The sequence below is a fragment of the Triticum aestivum genome, chromosome 6A, assembly GCF_018294505.1.
Source record: "Triticum aestivum cultivar Chinese Spring chromosome 6A, IWGSC CS RefSeq v2.1, whole genome shotgun sequence".
NCBI classification, from domain to species: domain Eukaryota; kingdom Viridiplantae; phylum Streptophyta; class Magnoliopsida; order Poales; family Poaceae; genus Triticum; species Triticum aestivum.
Genome location: NC_057809.1, coordinates 412,519,782 through 412,527,515, shown reverse-complemented (window position 1 = coordinate 412,527,515; position 7,734 = coordinate 412,519,782).

The window sequence follows — 7,734 nt, the reverse complement described above, 5'->3', positions numbered from 1 at the left end:
TTCATCTTAAGGGGGGTAGGTTTGTAACATCCCAAATTTTCAATTTGGAATGTTATACATTAGGTCATCATGCATATCATGTTTTATTTTGCTTTTGGTTTTGATCCTAGAAAATCCTAAGCAACTCAAGGACCCACGGAGGGAGTTGGGGATTTCATTATTTACATATTTGAGTTTTCTCAAATTATGTAAACAGGATCATTTGATTTTATTTATTTTATCATTAATTATTTCTATTACAAAAATATGAGAGAGGGAATAAAATGACTTTCCCAAAATATAGAAATATTGAGGATTTAATAAAAAAAATCAAATAAGATTTATTTCGGAGTTTTTCGGTATTTTTATTTGAATTTAGGAAAAATGCGCATTTTTAAATTTGTAGTTTGGGCCCAGATAAATGTTCACTTTATCGGGCTTGATTTTAGAAACCCGCGAAAATTTATTTCGTGATTTTTGGAGTCCGTTTAGTATTTCTTTTTATTTTTCTTCCGAGCGGAATTATTAAAAAAAACGCGGAACCGACTTTGGGCCGTACTCGGCCAGTACACCGCCGGCCGAGGCTTTATAAGACGCCGCCCCGGGGCCCGAAAGCCCAGCCGCCTAGCCACCCTAACCCTAACCCTAGAGAGCCGCCGCCGCCGCCCCGCCGCCGCCAGCCGCCGCCGCCGCCCCGCCGCCGACTCGCCGGAGTTGCACGCCGCCCGAGGTTCGCCGCCGCCTCGACTTCCGTGCCGTTTAAAAAAAATTCTGTTCGTCATTTTTCTTTTTCGTCGGATTTTTCGCGGTTATTTTCTGATCGCGATTTCTGATCCGATTTTCGTTTTAGTATAACTTTTCGCTCGTTTATCGGAATCAGGCGAATCAAGCGCCTGGAGTTTCGTCTCGAAACCCTCTTTCCGAATAACCAACTTAAACAAGTTTTTGCTACTGTAAAATTTTCCTTAGATCCAGATTACTAGAACGAAGTTGTTTTCTTTCGCTGTTTGATTTCTTTTGCTTCGTTCGATTTGATTCTTTTTGCAAACCAGGGTTCTTAAGTTGAACTTTCTGGTTAGATCTTCTATTTGAGTTTTACTTGTGCATTAGATGAGTACTTATTGTATGCTTGTTTGTTTGTCTGCGATAGAATACCCGGAGTGCGCCGCCTATTACTTCGAATCTCTAGGTTTCGCGGATCATCAGCAAGGCAAGTAACACTTTGATCATACCTTTTTCTACAACCCAGTTTTATTGCATTAGATCAATCCTCACACATTGCATGATTAGGATCTAATTAAATCGTGGGATGGGAAGTAGATGAGGTAGTACCTATTACCTGTTTATTATCAAACCTTTGGGAGTTACTTCTACGTTTGCTTATTATGCCATGCTATGCTAGTAGACGTGGATTGGGTGAGTGATATCCATGACAGATGTGAGATTGTTAATTAATGGTTTATCTAAGGTGGCAACCTAAACACACATCTGTGTGGATTGAGGCACCTGGGTATTCCAGGACTTGCCTGTTTTTCTTTTGGACCGCCACCCAGGCTCAAAGGGATCATGAGATTATTCATACTAGAAACTTCCGTGTGCAGCCACAAGCCATTATGGGCTCTGGCATAGTTGACTAAGTTGTGCGAACTCTTACAGTGGTAGACTAGCAGATGTAGGGGATGTAGGTGGTATGGTCTACCCGATCGTAAGGTGCTAGTGCTTCTGAAAGACTATGTCTCGGTCATCCGTTTCTCAAACACCATGTAGTGCGAGAAATCCAACGAAGGCGATCGAGTCTTGTGGGGAAAAGTGCGCAAACCTCTGCAGAGTGTAATAAACTAATCATGGTTAGCCGTGTCCCCGGTTATGGAAATCTTGAGTATCTAGTACCTGGATTATCATGTGAATCTCAACATGTTACTCTAAATTTAATTTTGTTGGGTTTTAAAGATGTTATTTAATTGGGATTGAGAATGCTGTCAACCATTCTCAATGTTTAACAACCACCATGATAGTAATTAAATTTATTCCTTGGAAGTAGGGAAAAATTGGCTTTACGCAAAAACTGTAACCATAGAGCTTTCCACCAGCCAAATATGCATATAGTATAGTTGTTGCATTCCATTACTCTCTATGTGTTACCTTGCCAGCGTATTCCATGTGCTGACCCGTTTTCGGGCTGCAACGTTAATGTTGCAGACTTTTCAGACGACGATTGAGGAGTTTTAGGTCGTGGTTCTATACTCAATGATGCCGTTGGAGTTGATGGACTCACCTATCTTCCAAGCCTTCCGCTGGTATCGTTATTAGATGGCCTTAAGCCATATTTATTGTGCTAAGTTCTCTTTTGAGACACTCGATGTAATAAGTGTGTGATTGCTACTCTGCTATAAATCCTCCGAGTACTGTGTGGTGTCAGCATTACTGATCCAGGGATGACACCGGAGCACAGAGATCAGACTGTTTGAGGTCTGGTCGCTGCACAGTTTAAAATTGCATTAACACAATATGGTATTGTTCAGGTCAAGACATGGCAGGAAATGACATTGTGAAGGAGTTGGCAGCTTCACGATACTACTGGATTACCAATCAAGAACTCATAAGTATCAATGGTTAGTGTGCTGTCAATTTATACCATTTCAGATTGGCAAATAAAGAGATGGTTTAAATAATAGTAGAATGATATGACATTGTTCATAGTTAAGACATTGCAGAATATGACATTTTGCTGTAGTGGGTAGGTTCACCACACCACTGGATTACGGATGAAGAACAGAAGCATACATGCAGTGCAAAAGAAGATCACTTGATCTGTATAGTTTAATTTACATGGTATGAGGAAGGAACTTGGTTGTACAACTGAAAACTTAAATTGAGAAAGGACAAACTTTTGTTTATGAACTACATAATAAACTTTAAACAAGCAATTTGATGCAAACACCAAAAATAAACAGCTATTGCAGTCATGCCTAACCAAATATATACAACAAAGTTTGAAGGCTTGAGATGGACAAACTTACATTATTGGTGAAGACAGGCTCTATAAAGGCCTTGTCCATGCTGATGGGGGGGGGGGGGGCAATTCAAGAAGTTTACCACAGAATCTTCTTCAAAAGCATTGCCTTTATTCTACATTTTGTTAAGAGTAAATATAGATGTGATAATATACGAAAAATGGAGAATATTTAAGATAAGATGAAGAGTGATGCTACATAACCAAGTAGCTATAAATGTAAGTGCAGCGATACAGGAAAAAGGTACAGCCAAGAGCAATGCACAGCTAAACTTCTTCAGTACCAACCTTGTGGTAAGAGTAAATATAGATCTGATGTGTAGAAAATGGAGGGTAAAGGAAAATAAGCTACAGAGTGATGGTACATGAACAACTACCTGTCATTATAAGTACACTGATAAAGGACAGCATGTACTTACAAGAACAATGCAGAGCTAAAAAAACATTGGCATTAGATATATTCTACACTAATGTAACCATTCATACAGATCAGATAATTTGGAGCGAACAATTGATAAGCAAGCTATCATGCATACTGCTGTCACATAATGAACCAGGTATGTATGCAAGTACAGTGATACAGGACAACAGGCAGTAACAAGAGCAAAGCAGCGGGCAGCATATTTGCGATATCATGTCGTACTTGTCAAACCGGAATTCTTCTTCGAGCAGATTTCCTGCAAAAAAGATCCATAAGGCACGTGCGGAAAAGTAGAAGTTCAAATTGTCATGTGATTTCATAGACACTACCTCATCCTGGGAACGAGACCAGTGCATAACAAGGTTTTTCCATTCAATGTCTTCTAAATTTAGCACATGAGACTACACCGGAAATTCGTTTATAGACTTTCCATCAAAGTGTGATTTCCTCAGGTAACACCGATACTGCTGCAATGCTTCCTTGAAAAGCACAAGCAAGCTTTGCTCGTCATGACTATCCAGATTGACCCTCGCCTAGTTACAACAATGTAATGTAAATCATTGATGTGTTCAATCAGCAGAAAACAGGAAAATAATAACCATGAATATTAGCACTTACACGTAAGTTGGACAGGAAGATGTGAAAATGGTGTTTGTCTTCACAATAATCTTCCCATGATGGGAATATATGCACGTAGTCCCTAACAACATTGAAAGCATTGTCTTTTAAACTGGGAATAAATGGAATGGGGTTCCAATCTGCATGAATTGGCCGTCTCTGCAGTTGGGATAGGTCTTCGGCCGGTGGACTTGCTGTACTTTTTGCTGGAGTGGGATTTTTCTGTGGTACCGCTGGTGCTATGGCAAATGAAATCGGTATACCTTTTGCTGGAGTGCAGGTCCTGTGTGGTGGGGCTAGTGGTGTGGCCAGTGAAGTATGGGTACAGTCTGCTAGAGTAGGTCCTATGTTTTGTGTCACTGGTTGTACAGCCAATATAAGTGGGGTGCTGTCTGATTTCTCTGGCACCACCACGTTTTTCAAGGACTTTGCTGGTGCTCCTTCAGGTTCGGCAATCACCCTCTTCCTTTTTGATGTCTGATGCACAAGAACAACATTTGAGTGGAAAAACATGGTATGATGACAGATGGAATATGTATTGATAATGGATGGGATGGCATCTCGACATATATGATGAGTAAACTAAGCAGATGGCGGTGCAACAAAGTAGAAGAAATGCAAGACAACATATGCAAGATACCCGCAATCAATAAAACATTGCCAAATTAGAACAAGCACCTTGATGGGTGAACAGGACAAGCCATCTGCCTTTGACTCCTCGAGGTTAGAATAGTCATTATGATCATATTCTGAACAAGAATCAACAGGTGGGGAGCGTATGAGTTTCATTGCATCCAGAATGGCACTCAATGCCTTGGTGCCAATTTTGTAAGTCATTGCAGTGTTTAGCTTCAAGAGTGGACTGCTACTAGTGCGACACAAAGCAGCTACGCAGATCATAGTGTAGATATAACGGGAAAACCTTAAGCATCAGAGTAAAATCAGCAAAGTGGAACTTGCTAGAATATATGTGCTAGTATTGCCGGTACGGCTAGAAAGGCTTCGGATACCAGCTCTCTTCAAGTGAAGGTGTGGTACTGTTAATATCAGTGTAACTCTCAAAGGCGACACAACTTCCCGCATTTCCTTGCTATTCTTATAGGATTCAAGTGGGCAGGCCACTACAAATCCTATTCCTATGTTTATAAGATCCTACGAATCAAAGAGGCTCAAAGTGTCCATCACAACCGACTGTATAGACCTCTACACTACAAATGTCCCTGCTCATCTTCAGTACAAGGAACATACTGTACTACTATCATACTCCCCCCGTTCCAAAATATAAGTCTTGGTAGAGATTTCCACTATAGATCACATACAGATGTATCCAGATGCATTTTAGAGTGTAGATTCACTCATTTTGCTCCATATGTAGTCCATGGTGGAATCTATACAAAGACTTGTATTTAGGAACAGAGAGAGTACATATTAAAGAAGAGCGGAAGAGGAACATGGTAAAGAAGAGCAAGCAGATTTTGGATAATAAAATGTTGGTTGCACAGTGCCCACACATGATGAACCAGAGCGCATTAAGAATGCAACTCCCAGCTGTCTCTCGACCATTTCAGGCGGTTGGATGAAGATCCTACGTCTCCTAACCCTTCTTCTTCCTCATCTCTGATTCTTCCCATACAGAACACCGCACGGGCCGCCTGTGTTCCTCCACCATCCCCACCCCACCCCCGCCCCAACCCCCACCTGCGTCGAGTTTTCTTTGTTCGACGAGGCCCCACAACTACCCGGGCCCCTTCGATCGCGCTGGCGAACCCCGGCGAGCTCTAAAAAATCTACTGACCCAATTTTGAAATTTAGTCTACTGTGATTTAACTAGTGTGGAATATAAAAGGGGAAAACCATAAGCATTGGGAATATAGTGTTGAGCGTGCCATGGCGGATCTGAAGGTGCAAACCGGACAAAGGCAACTTTGCAACCAAGACAAAAAATCAGAGTAAAGGAGTAGCAATCTATTTTCTTGCTGCGATAAATAAGTTGAGCAAATACGAAAGAGTACCACCTCTGGTGCGGCGCCGTGTACGCATCTGCTGAGAATTTGATGGGGTTGCGGTAGCGATGGCTATCAGCGGCGTGGAAGCAAATCTAGGAGGGTAGACGGTGGCGGCGGGGCGCGGTGGATGAGACGGTCGTAGGAGCGATGCCGACAAGGTGGACGACGACGGGGATGAAGCGAGAGGACGGGATGCAAGGATCCCGGTCCGAAGCCGTGGATGAGAGAGGTCGATCTCTTGTAATGGAAGGCGGCGTCGGGGTATCAGCTCCAGCATGGTGGAGGAGGATGGCGGTGGATGGGGTGGCGGACGGCGGCGGACGGAGGAGGGTGGGGTGGAGAGGGTGTTTTGGCGCCCACGGAGTACGAATGGGGAAAAGGGAGGTAGAGAGGAAGGGGGGAACCATGTATTCAGGGCGCGCTTGTCTCAAATGTGAGGAAATTTACAAACTTAGCCCAAGTTTCAAATTTCTACTACATCACAACAACATTAGTCGGTTGGGGATAGGACGGTAATCTCGCATACACCGAATATTTGCCGACGAGAGTTTGTTTTTGGCGCCCACCGTGTATGAATATGAATCGGGGAGGGAGTCGATTTCGGCCGAGGACACACTGTGTTTTGGCGCCCACCATGTATGAAACCGGGTGAGAGGCAGTTATGTCATGTTTGGGTGAAATTACAAACCTACCCCTATCAAAACCTATAGAAATCCAGCAGATAGGCTTTGCGTGGTAGGGATAGGCAGTAGTGATTTCCATCTCGCAGATTTTGGTTTCGGGTGGATACTAAGACTTTCCCCGCTTCGTTCAAATTTTGCAGAGTGCATGTTTACCGTGCCAACTCAATTTGAATCCCGTTTGTATTCTATTTTTTCCGGGAGGGATCCATTTTCAATTGGAATTACATTCTATATACATCATTTTTTATATATACTTTCAAAAGCACAACAACATTTATACATAAATATGGTTTACAAATGGCATGATCTCAGATTCATAAGGTTGTATCCATCAATTTGGATTTTCAAATATTTGAAACCACTTTATGTTGAAATCCAGTGTATGCATTCCTCGCTAACTATCTCCAATTAATGTGTGTTTCATGCGGGTTTTTTTACTTCTCAAACATGTATAATGTGTTTCACACACGCAACATATAGTGTAACCCCGTTTAGACATTAATTGCATATAAACCATGCATTGTTTGTAATTAAAGAATCTATGGATCACCAATATTGATAAACTATATAACATTACACGTGTGCCCAAATTCAAATGAATATGCATGTTTTATACACCAACTTGCGTTATGATATTATCGATGTGGTGATCTCCAGTTTAAATATTTGAATCCCCTTTAATCCAGATATTCGTCTCATATAGCTATCACTCATGCTTATATAGGAGTATCTCTCTGGACCTATACGCGTTCATCCTCTCTCAGGTATCTCTCGTGCTACCTGTATGTCGACAATGATCTTTTATGTTCGTAACACACTGACGGTACTTTCTCCCTCGACCTTCATCACTCTATCTCTCTCTAAGTATATCTCGCTCCCTGCTATGTGTCTCTAACTATGATTCTCCATGTGGAATCTCTTTCTCTCACACAAACACAAAACTTTGTCTCCCGGGGTCTCATTTCTCTCCACTATTCCCATGTGTGCCACTCGCACACCCCTCATACAGAGATG